This window comes from Anoplopoma fimbria, chromosome 3 (genome assembly GCF_027596085.1).
Source record: "Anoplopoma fimbria isolate UVic2021 breed Golden Eagle Sablefish chromosome 3, Afim_UVic_2022, whole genome shotgun sequence".
Classification (NCBI taxonomy): Eukaryota; Metazoa; Chordata; class Actinopteri; order Perciformes; family Anoplopomatidae; genus Anoplopoma; species Anoplopoma fimbria.
In genome coordinates, this window is record NC_072451.1 from 6759402 (window position 1) to 6769713 (window position 10312).

Genomic DNA, 10312 nt, shown 5'->3' on the forward strand with positions numbered 1-10312 from the left:
GTGCGCACTGAGATTTTTTTTTAACAGATGAATTGAAAAATAACTAAAACAAACCAAACTTGCACTAATGGATTTTTTTTTTTATTCTCTGCTCCAGAAACACTGAGGGATAATCTATCTTTCGCGACTACTCGTGGCAGAACTCGGGAGCCAAATATTAAAAAAAGTTAAAAGCTGCTTTGCTTTTTTTTTTTTAGGACCCAATCAGCAGGTATTGCCAAAGGGGGAATTCTGATGATATGTTCCCTCTGTTTCCTAGTCAGGCGGTTTAAACTCAGACAACAGAATGAGCTAATTTTAAGATGTGTTTTTAGTGCTCATTGAGAATTGGTGGCATTAGCATGCAGTGTGTGTGATATATAATGTTGTTTAAAGCAGAGAGGGAGGGTCTGAGGGGTTTTAAATAGACATCGGAACCCCTGTGGATTGCGTAGCTATAACAACCTGTCCGGATTTCACTCCCTGGCTTGAAGCTTCTAAAATGCAGAAATAAATATGTGTGAATTGCTTGAGACTATTATTACGGTCTCCAGTGCTTTAGTTGAGCCTGTTTGCCATGAATGTAAAATTAGAAGTTGGGAAGTTTGTTCCAACGGACTGATGGATTCACAATAAACTGAATAAAAAGAGACTAAATGCATAAACTGCTATTAGAGAGAAATCCTTAATGATTTAGCCACACATCTACATTTATTTATTTATTTATTCTTTAATGTGTGTAATAAAATCTAAACTATTTGGATTGCTGTCACTACAGCAAATCAATGATGCTCTGAGATTGCAAAATGACAAATAAGCAGTGATGTTATTGTTCTTGTCATCATATATATTAGACGCAGAGGTGAAGGGAAAAAGGAGAAAATTCTGGGCATTAATTAAGGATGTTAAGGAGGTTTTCTCACATGGTATTTACTGTGCTGTCATAGCACAGTATGACTGTATAAATGTCTGCACGATGAGCTGCCAGACAGTTTAAGCCTATTCCAACGAAAATATTGGAAGCAATTGGCCGCACCACTGAGTTTAAATGGCAGACTGTCTGTTTCCCTTTCTCAATGTCAAGTGGCTGTTGATAGCTGATCTGGTAGGAGGTGTTTCCGTTTACAGGCACCGATGCTTACTTGAAGATTAAACTATCTGTCCTAGTTGTGTAACATCAGTGACTAATGGGCTATTTCTAAATTTAACCTTACAACATTTAATTAGTCAATCAGTTGTGGCCCTTTCTCGGAAACTGAACATTTACACTTGTTATTTTCACAATTTTTATAGTCAGTGATTGTTGTTGTAGACAACAACAACAACAACAACAACAACAACAATAATAATAATAATAATAATAATAATAATAATAATAATAGTCACTATTTAATTCAATATACTTTTACCAAATCAGTGTTTCAGTAAGACTTTAGTGCACGTTTGTAGCTTGAAGGGACTGAAAAACATTTGCATATTAATGAAGCTGCAGTGACTAAAATGAACAACAGTAATCACATAATATAAATATTTAAGAAATAAATATTTAAAATTCTAATATTTTCTTTTTATGTTCTCTGAATCAACTTTTCCATGAGCTTTTGAGTTAACTTCACCTATTAGAGATCATTTATTTGTACATAATCATCGAGGTATTTATACAACATTTATTAAGTAAAAAAAAAAAAAAAAAAAAGCTCTCATTGTTCTCTAATTTACAAAAAAAGGGTTCACATGCTAAACTTTAATGATTTGCCTGGAGGAGGCAAAATGTGATAATCACACCCTGAAGCCTAAAGATGTTAGTGCCATCCAGTGGAGTCTGTTGCCCATTGCAACCTTGAAAAAGCCACAAAAACTGAGGCATGGCACCTACATGTCTGTCTTTTCATATTCAGTGGTGCAAAGTAACTAAGTCCATTTATTCATGTGCTGCAGAAGTGCAATTTTAAAGAACCTGTTGTTTTGAGTTTGTTCATTTTCTGTTATTCTATCTTCAACTTCACTGTATTTCATGGGGAAATATTTAACGACATATATTTGATGTTTGCAGATTTTACATACAAAAGCTTTGATCACTTTATAAAATATGACGCATTGCTGCAGACCACATAAAGTAGTTAATGCCTCCTAGATCAGCTACAGCATTAAAATGCTGCTTACAGGTTTAAGCATCATTAACATAATAATAATAATAACCCCCCATATGTGGTAATATCTAATAATATAACCTGGACAGGATATGCATAATGACACACTTCAGTTCACCACTGCTTACATCCACAAGGATGTTGTCATGAATGGCTTCTGATAAATGTTACACTGATTAAGTTTATATTTCTACCATAGTTATTGTCTATTTTGTTCAATAGTCTATTTCAGACATTGTCACTAAATGACCAAACTTAGAGTGAATAACTGGAGAGGTACACAGAGGAGCTGGAGGATTTCGGCAGCTGCAGAAGGGGGAAATCTGGAAGTTATAGAGCGGCTACGAACTGCCATTTCTTCTCCCCAGTAGCTGTCAGCACTGGCGCCGAGGCCAAGACTTCGAGGGTGTTAAATGGATGTGAAAAATGTGATGCCTGTTCTACTGTGCCTACTGACTGTAGAGCATTTAGCTCAACAAGAAATTTAATAAGTGCTAGAATTTGTGAAAAACATGTTTAACTTCTCCATGCCATAAAAAATCAATCAAATTATAGTTTTATATGAAGTGGTCACACAGTTAATACACTATTCCAAAGAAATCCATTCAGCGAGCTGTAGACTGTTTTCTGTTCATTTCATCTCCATCAACACGTTTCACACCACGCTGTCTCTGCAGTCCATCCATCCAGGTTTCCCCCCCGAGCAGACAGAAGCACATCATGGCACCTCTGTGTGCCCATGGTGACCTCACTGCGATGATGATGTCATTTACCAAAGTGCCGTTAGCAGCAAGTTGTGTCCGACAAGTGAGTCTTGTCATTGCTCTGCATCACAGGCCTCAGTCAGACTCCCACTGTTTGACACTACACAGCTACACCAACAACGGGCAATGCACAAATATTGAACTAATCACAGTTTCATTACTTCACTGACTTTTCCATGAATATTTTCCTGATGTGCCACGATGCCCTTAATGCTCATTTGTGCATTCAAGTGTCCAAGATGCAACATACAGAGAAAATATTTGATTCAACTGCAGCTTCGGCACATAACAATTGAAGATCTTTGTTGTGTACAAATGTGACAAAACCACTAGATGTCAGCATTGTAATGGAATTACTATGTCTATTGTCACTGTTGAATTTAAAAACAGAAATAATCTCTATCTCAAGTTTGTTTGGATAGCACCTTTCAAACACAGAAGTAATTCAAAGTACTTTAATAAAGCAAGGACAGGCATAAGAACAAGATTTTAAAACAGTTCAAATGAAAAAGAAACCAAAAAATAATATTCCTATCTATTTATTCCCTGGGAAATTTGTTTTCAATATTGATCCAACTGCAACAGATTTTTTTATTTCTTACATTTTATAGATTAATATATAGAGTCTTTATATCTTTGGAGTTTTTTGGTGGCAGTCAAAAGTTCATCAGTTTTTGATTCTGTTTAGTTCAAGCAATCATTAAAGAAAACGCCCCAATAAATCATGCTGAGGAAGTTGATATCTCTCAGATTATACTATCCACTCTATTTTTTTTTTCTCTGTTGAGTTGCTAAACCCAGTTTTTTCTTTAGAAGATCAGCAAAAACTAACTCTTATGTTCAGTAAGACACAGAGAGAAGTTGACCAGCAGCAGAACAACTTTACTTATAATTCTGTTTGAGTTACAAACCTTTCAAGGGAAAGGGAGTAAAGCTGTGCTTCAATAAATTGAGACACACCCGACAAGCTCATACCTGGAAATAACTCATCACTTTCCCTTGTACTTCTCCGTTGGTCTCCAGACATGGGAAACAAAGCAAAGGGTCTGCCTGTCCCTTAAATTTATCTTCAGGATGGGCATTACCACAGGCGTTGACGTCCCTATCTCGCAGGCCTCTTGGTAATAAAGGGTGTAAAAAGGCTTCTGATAAGACAAATCATGGGAAAAAACTTCAGAATCTTAATGTAAACGGTCTTCATAGACTATGAGGTCAGATTTGTTGCTTTTAAGCCCAGAACACACCTAAACACATTATGTGTGTGTCAGCTGAGCATGATAATAGATAATCACTTCAACTACAGAGAGTTGGCTGAATAAATGAGTGGTTTGATGAGTATGAAAACAGGTTAATCATAAGCAATTGTCTTCACAGTCACCAGATTTCCACCCAGCCAAGACAGGTTCGATAACTCTCTTTCTGAAAAACCCTATTTGAAGCTTTCATAGATTATGCTGTTAAATACACAATTGCAGTGATGTAATCGGGATGTAACTGAAGTTTTCTTTACACTGCTTTGCAGAAAAAAATAGATTTAATTTTGAAAAAGCAGTAAGCTAAATTTGACAACACACTTCACATAATGTTCAAAATTAAGCCTTTAATGAGAACTTGAGATTTCTGTTACTTTTATTAATAGATTTAGAAAGATTAGATTGAAAGAAGTTACCAAATTATTTGAACAAAAAGAGAGGTAGAATGAAGAATTACCTGTATAAAAATAGATGTGATGGGTTTGAAAATGACTTAAAGGCAGCATGTTAAAGGGAATAGCAAAGGCCCGAGGACTGATCCCTGTCCCTCTAGTCCCCTGTAGCAACACAAAAAAGTCCTTTCGAAGAGATAGGATTTAAACAAAAAAAGAGATCTGTATCAAATGCAGAAGTAAATCAATAAAATAGATGATAGGTTTTCAATCCTTTAATGTAACGGAGTCACAACTAATATCTGACAATGACAAGCAAAGGGGTTCACCTCAAGGCCTAAAATCATTCTGTCCGTCAACATGTATAGCCTGTTAGGTCTCTTTTTGTACATTACTGAAGTCTTTAAACTGTAGTGGGAGCCTTTGGTTTCTCCTCAGAGGGACTGAGATAGTTGTGTGAGCACTGAGGTCACACATTAAGCAAGCTGGAAGAAGCTCCAGAGGCCAGAAAACATGAAGAGACAACACAGCTTTAATTACAGGAACAGCCCTGTGTGTCATATCAGGGTGCAGTGTTTTCTATCAACTGCTGAGGGAGAGAATTTGAGGCTCCATATCTCCACCTTCTTTTAGTCTCTTCTTCTTCTCTGGTCTTTTTTTCACACAATGACGCTTTCCTCTGGGTCATCCGAGGTCGCAATCAGCTGTGAGGGAGGCTGCACAGACTGCAGCTGCTCAGCTTGACTCTGTCTTGTTTCATTAATGCTAAGTTAAGCAGATCATAACATTCCATCAACACCACCTGCTGGTCAAGAGCACGACCCATTCGCTATACGTCTACCATATCGTCTGTCTTCGTACAGCAACCTGTACTTTCCTGGCTCAAAACTCTCCCCACATGTCACTACTTTTACTGTTGAGACTGTGTTGTGTCATTGTAGATGCTTTCTGCAGCGAGAGAAAGTGAAGCTGGATGAATGGCTTGGTTTGTTCAAGTGCAAATAGAAAATTGCGATTCTGTAAACACTATTAAAGCAGCGTGTTTTACAGGTTGCTAGGAAACCAAAGGTGGATTGTATCATGCAGTAGACTGTGGTTTGATATTAACGTCAGAGATTGATGTAATTGTTTGCAAGGTGGGGAGTAATAATAATGCTTGAATGAGCAAAGTTGTCGGCCGCCAATGGGATAAAAATGTTCATAAAATAAACAAAAGAGATGCCTTTTGAATGATCAACTCTCTCATGTCACATCAAACTCAAGTTAGGTGATTGATTTTGGAAGATCATGTTACAACCAACCATCTCACCTTGCTTTATAGGTATTCCATGTTTCCTCCCACAGCAGCAGCAGCTTAGATGTGCCTGCTTAAACACTTTCAAGAACGGACAAGCCACCACATGCTCACATACAATTTGGCTCAAGTGTGTCGTAACACTTCACTAGAAAATGTGCATGGACCATAGGTTACATGCCACAAATGAAGGACCGGGATTAAGTTCAAATTTGGTGTTTTTTGATAGCAAGGTGACCCTTCTTTAAACTGCAGCTACTGTTTTGGTTTCTGTACAGAAGGTAAGTTCAGCAGTACCTCTGTTATCTTCTAGCTCTGAGGACACCTTTTAATGGAATCTTTTCCTAATTTAGTTAGTTTTTGTTGTGAATAGTTACCCTTTTTTTTTGCTCCTTGCTCTCCTTTAACCCACTTTAAAATCTATTCATCAGCAATATCTGATTTGTTTTCTCTCAGGGATGCAATCAAACCAACACAGGAGGTTGACAGCTCTTTCATTGAGGTTTCAAAAACAACAGCTACCTCTCCAGACCCTGAGGACAGACTTTTTCCCCCGAAATCCTGAGAACTGCTGCACATGGTGCACCCGACGCCTGAAACAGCAGAGTGGCGCAGACGCACCGTCAGCCTCCAAACCTAAGCCACAAATTATGTCTGGTACATGGAAAAGATCATGTGGCCCTGCAGCGGAGTAGGGGTGGTGAGAACGAGGAGTTTGGTGGTAACTGGGTTGGGATTGGACGGATACGATTTACATTCCTCTCCGGGGATGTGATATCAAGACAAGGTCAGACCAAGGCTAATACATCAGACTCCGAGGAGAGGGAGGAGGAATCTGAAGTTTGTTCTTTACTCAAATTGACTTTTTTATGTAGAAAACAATACCTTATTTTATTTTAACTCTGCGTGTTGTATAATTTTCTACGAAATACAATCTTTCTTCCATTATATTAACTACCTACATCTTTTTAGATCTCTTTATTTGCCTGATATGGACATTCAGCAGATGCTTTGCACACAGTGTTTGTCAATACTGTATATAATATACATTTAAATACTTTTAAAGCATCTTAGGAGATTTCTTTGTAGGAGTTACCTTCAAGGAAATACCTCAAACTCCATCATCGTCCCATAGCACATTCCATCTCATTTGAATAGCCGCTGCACAGACAGACTAACCTCGATGCCCAGAGGAACCTCATTGTAATTGCAAAAGTAATGTTATACTGCAGACTAACACTTGAAGCTGAATTGAGTATTCTAGTCACACTTGGGGCTGAAACAAAGAAGTCTTTTTTTAAACGGTTACTTAAGGGTGACATTCTCATGGATATTTGATACGACTATTTTCGAATGGAACCATGATATTTACATCTAAAATGCATCTTGCTTATTTATATATGCGCGTTAGCTTCTGAAGGTAAGGTAGTATCTCCAACAGCAGGGAGGAGAAAATATCCTGACAGCCTAAAGAGATTAGTGTCCATTACCAAACAAATTTCTGCTACCAACTACAACACTTATGACAGCCCTCAGTTCAACCCTCATAGGAGCCCTGGTAAAAAAAAATAACACGCTTTTGTCCTCATGGCCCTGTTCCCTCGACACCAGAATGAAACAAGCTCTGTTTTCTTGGTTGCCGGGTCTGAGAAGACGGGGGGGAGTGTGTTTTAAGAAGGGTGTGGGAATCAATTATCCCACTGGAGAGACATGCAGGACCAGTGGGTATTGCTTGGGATTAGTGTCCATTCTTGTCATGTACTGACAAACCCTCCTGCTGATCTCCTTAAAACCAGGTGTTATTAAGAAGCACGGCCCTTACTGGGGGGCTTTAGGCTTTTGAATAACTGCCCTTTAGGAATGACTGACAAGCTTATAATGTTAAGAAAAAAGTGCATTCCTGTGCTTTCATGTGCTCACCTGTGTGAATTGTGTGAATGATATTGAGCATGAGTTGAAAGGGTAATCATGCAAACAGCAAATTCATATGACTTCACCATAAATACGACTGCTTAGGCTAATCCTGTTATACAAGTATAATATATGTCATCTTGTGTGATAAAGGGTGAGCAGCATTTAGATGACATTTTTTTATGTAAAAGTAATAGTTTGATATTTTAGGAAATATTATCTTCAATTAGCTTAGCTTAGCACAAAGATTGGAAACAGAGGGAAATAGCCTGGCACTGTTTGAAAGAAACAAAATCCTTCTACCAGCAATTCTAAAGCTAAAGCTTTTATTTTGGTGTTTAGATGTAAAAGTGTAAAACCGTAAATTCACCATTTTACCGGGGCTTATGTGCAGGACTGTTCCTTAGAGCAGTTGCCGGGTAACCAGCGGAGACTCCAAGTAGTTAAGAAACCGTCCGGCACGTAACATAATTTTACAGTTTCTTGCTCAAGGACACTTCAACATGTGCAGCCGGGAATCAAAACACCGAACTTGTGATTTAAAGACGACCCTTTCTCTCACCTGAGCAACAATATAAGTTACAATATCTCCCTACTTCGCGTACAAAAAAACCTCCCTGTGATGACAATACTTCAGGAAGACACTGCACCCGGCATAGAAATAGTCCCTTGTGTAAGTTTCACTTTTGGGTTTTTGTACAGACTGAAGAAATGAGATATAATTTGTTAATTAGTGAGCTTAAGAGCTGCTGGCAGGTGGATTTTTGTTACAATTTGACAGAGCCAGGCTAGCTGTTTCTCCCTGCTTCCAGTCTCTATGCTAAGCAAACTAGCTGGCTGCTAGCTGTAGCCCGATATTCAATAGACAGACATAACAGTAGTATCAATCTTCTCATATTACTGTCCGTCAGGAAGCGAATACACTATATGTTTTCTTTCGTATAACATTCCACAATGGAGCAGGTCAACCTGTCATGTTCACTCATACTCAAATAACACACCATACAAGTGCTAAGTAACTGGTGATCTGTTGACGGGAACCATCATAAGTGATCCAGTATCATGTGAAACATGCAACCGTAAATTATCACGCTTGCTCACTTTAATCTCTATTTTGTTTACACACAGTAAGTAGAAACTTGGCTCCGTGAAGCCACTTGGCCCATCTATGGCTGTTTGTGATCTGCGGTGAACGGGCTTCATATTGTTTGAGATTGGGAATGAATAGACTTCATCCAGAATCCTGGCAAGAGCGCTTACCCAGGTGTAGCTGAGAAAAAACCTGGACCCTTCCCAAGTTCAGATACCTCTCTCTCTCTTAACGTGCGAGAAATCAAGGTGTGTGCGGACACAAAAGATGTCAGGTGGTAGGTGAGCCAGTGAAAGGTGTTTACACAGGAGTTAAGCAGGGTTGTCCCAGACTAAAGACATTCTCAGCTGGCAGTCAGTGGATATTATTTACAAATGAAGAGGTCAACCGTCAGAGAATCTGTAATACTGATTCTTACTTATTATGGCTGTCATGCTTGAGAATAAACCTGTCAAGTCGGTGAAATATTCATGTGAATTGCTGTCATTTAACCATCTAAGTCTATGTTTTAAAGTGATTCATTGAAACGGTAATATTAACCTTGATTTTAATTATCTTTATTTGTGAAAGAATCCATTACTACAAGCTTTGCTACATTATATGTCCATGTCTGTATTTTACAATGGTTTAAGATTCTAATACAAGTGAGTTTGCATTTTAGAGAATGTTTAGTAATGTTTAGAGAATAACTAAAAGTTTTGGTAACCTCCAAATCTTATGCGATCAAATGCGTAGGAAGAGTAAATATTTTTCAAGAGCAGGCCTGCCAAAGCAATCAGATTACTTATGAGAATGATTGATAGTTTGGCAATTGATTTATGGTGCTCAATAAGATCTTTTTCCAAAGTGATTAAAGGTTTCGTCTTCAGCTGTTGAGAAATCGCCTACAGTTATATTTGTGGATAAATTAGCTTTCTTCACTGTGAACTGCGGGTGAACTCCTGGTTTAGGAGAAGTGATCGCTGTGCCTCGCAAAAGGCAAGACCAGACTGATATTTAACCTCAACAGACAATCTTTAACCAAAATCTATTAATCAGGCAGCCTATTCTGTACTGTATGATGCATTATTGACCGATGAATCAACACAGGACAGTTTGCACAATAAACTTTTCCATAGTAGTGGAGGAAAAAGTATTAAGATAATTTACTTAACGTTAAATAGAAATATCAATAGTACCCTATTGAAAGTAGAAATCTGATTTTAAAACCTTGCTTGCTCACACTACTCACAGAAGTAGATATAAGTAGATATATAAGCAAAATGCACTTTAAAGGTGCTTAATTCCAAATTCAGTGCATGGTTGAGGGATTGCCTCCACACGGCTCTCAACATGGCGACATCTGAGCGGCTAGCAACTAACGGTGCTTACAGCATGAGCAGTGCAAACAACACACACAGCACACAAAGACGGAGAATGACTTTATTCTCTATGTATCGAAAGTTGTTTTCAAGAAAAATGGCCACCAAATAAAATGTC